This window comes from Haplochromis burtoni, unplaced genomic scaffold, assembly GCF_018398535.1.
Source record: "Haplochromis burtoni strain Fernald_Lab_line unplaced genomic scaffold, NCSU_Asbu1 Contig_3775, whole genome shotgun sequence".
Classification (NCBI taxonomy): Eukaryota; Metazoa; Chordata; class Actinopteri; order Cichliformes; family Cichlidae; genus Haplochromis; species Haplochromis burtoni.
This window is the reverse complement of record NW_024586136.1, coordinates 1-2,728: the sequence shown is the minus strand read 5'-3', so window position 1 is coordinate 2,728 and position 2,728 is coordinate 1. Positions and strand designations below refer to the sequence as shown.

Below are 2,728 nucleotides of genomic sequence, written 5' to 3'. Positions count from 1 at the left end.
AACTGACACACAATACAAGACAATAACTACACAACACACTAACTACAGCCTCCAAACACGCTAAACGTCACTAATGTCTCACATATGAAAACTCGCTCTCTCTCTCTGCCTTTCGCTCGCCCGCTTTCCATTGTGGGTGTCACTCCTAAAAACTTCCCCTTCTCCCTAAACAACCAAATGTCACATGTTACCTTATCATTTTTTTGATGGGCTTACATGGTAAACTCTAACACCAATAGGGAAGGGGTGTTTTTTCTTTTTGTTTTTTCATTCGCAAAGGGAGAGTGTTTGCTAGCGATGTCTGTAGAAAAATAACAGTTTGTACCATTCTTCCCGCTGTAAACACCACTGTTTTGTTCAGAAAAAAAACATTGCGTGTATTTTTTATTTTATAACTCTGGTTTTACGTGGCCCATGACGTGCTGCATCCTGTAGCTGTGTCGTCTTAAATTGGTCATGTGATTTTGACACGCCGGTGTGTCCGGCGACCCCAGAGGGTTAATTACTAAATAAGTAATTTAACTAAATACTTCTTAAAATCCCTATAAACCTTGAATGTTATCCACGGATGATGAACAAGGATCACTCAGAAGTGTTCGTCTATGCTGTCGTGTCAGGCGCTTCAGTAGATTACTCGTGCTATTAACAGCAGACGATAGTTTTTTGTCCCCAGGACATAGCTTACATATTACTGTAATGTTCGTGTCTGCTTGTTTCAGAAAAGTGAAGAGACGGGAATATGTCCATTTCAAAAAACAGCCACTCGCTTCAGCTGAGTCCGACATCTTCCGCTTTAGAATACGACTATGCAGCAAACTGGCGCGAAATGACGTACACCTGCACTACAGCGATGTTAAAGCGGCAGAGTTTACTTCTACATTTAGAAGATAAATCATTGAAATTAAATAATGATATTCAGCGAGTTTAATTATTTTAAAATGTAACGCAAGTGCGTTGTAAGTAACTGTAATTAAAATACCTAAAAATGAACAGTAATTAGTTACTCTACTTTTTCAGTGGAAAAGTAATTTAATTACAGTAACGCGTTACTTAATAACGCATTACACCCAACACTGGAAATTAAAAATGCATGCCATGAAAGAGTTCGGGTGTTAGGAGGTTAAAGTACCACGTTATAAAACCGGAAGTCTGTCCAGGAGCTGCTGCTGTCTTGTTGTTACACTAAAATAAAAAGACCAAACCAACTGAATTACCCCAGAAAGAACATGCAGATGGCAGGGTGGAAATACATTTTTTGGCTAGATATTACCATTTGGGGTGTAAACTAAGGTAGTCTAGCCCCAATTTCATTGGCTGAGCCTCCAACATTTACAATATAATGTAGTCATTTTTAATAATAATAATCAATTTGTCATTCTACCATTATAAAGAATTAGTGTTCAGTGTATGCTCGGCTTAAATTGACTTCCATGGGCTTGTTCTCAGCTGGCCTCAAGCAGGGTCAGCTTCATCATGTGAAAGTATTTGTGAAAGGATGTTGCACAGGTGTGGTGTCTCTGTGGTCTATTATTGTTAGGACTAGCCACAAACATAATGTGTTGTACACGTCAAGTGACATGTAGAGAGAAATCCACAATAGACAATGATCATTTGCTTTAGTTTATATATCCACTGCCTTGAATACACATGAATGTTATAAAGTTTACCTTACTCGTTCTGGTGGCAGGTCAGATGAGCTGCCTCCAGAACAAAAAGAATTCATTGGACAAGGATGAGGGTGTTGTCAGGCAAATAAAAGCTCTTGATTGTGTTTGAATTAGTCATTTCTTTCTGACTTGAAGCTGCATACAGTTGCTCAACACAGGCAAACTGACACTGAGAAGGACAAACAAAAGGTAATTTTACAGTCGATTTCTTTCTTCATTATTAATGAATAATTAGTAGTTTTCTATTAAATATCAGTACAGTACATTATGAGCTGACTGCAAAAGTAACATTTCCTAATATGTTTTTCAAACGTTATCATCAGATTTCATTTCTGCACCATGAAGATGCTGACTGTGTTTCTGCATGTGTGTGTCATGATGACTTTCACACACAGTCTGTGTGAGTATTTAAAACAAGTATTTTTTCCCTCTCACTTTTTCTACTTTATACATACATATATACTCTGCAGATACAGAATATACATGCAACACATGATCAGAGAAGGGAATGTCTTATACAAAAAAGAATTGTGTTTCAAATAAAACGTCTTTCAAACTGTCTTTGCAGCTCTTCCAGAGGAAACAACCATGCCAGGTGAATCTAAAAGTTGTCTTTTAATGAGAATATATTTTTTCAATCCATTAGTAAATAATGGAAGTTATTGCACTACAAAATTAATTGGAACCAAAGAACATTTTAACTCATGCAGATGTAGACAATTGGGGAACACCGCCACCATCTACAGAAGGTGAGTACTTATTGGAGTATGTGATTTTATTTTATTCTATTTTATTTTTTTCCTTCTTTAAAATTAAAGTTGAGCATAAGAAAAATCTATACTGTACAGTCGTGGCCAAAAGTTGTGAAAACAAGTATTTCTGTCATTCTCAAAAAGTTTGCTGCTTCAGTTTTTATGATAGCAATTTCCATATACTCTACAGTAGAATGTTTTGGAGAGTGATCAGATGAATTGCAAAATCCTTATTTGCCATGAAAATGAACTTAATCTCAAAAATTCAATTTCCACTGCATTTCATCATTCAGCATTTCATGCCATAAA

General features: G+C 36.4%; 1 long non-coding RNA gene across 1 annotated transcript; it reads left to right on the top strand.

Moving 5' to 3' along the window:
* Positions 1-1,795: 1,795 nt before the first annotated feature.
* LOC102294087 lies at positions 1,796-2,689 on the top strand. The gene is made up of 4 exons (XR_318171.2): positions 1,796-1,856; positions 1,991-2,067; positions 2,236-2,262; positions 2,378-2,689. It is a non-coding gene; the product is annotated as an uncharacterized LOC102294087 (long non-coding RNA).
* Positions 2,690-2,728: the final 39 nt, after the last annotated feature.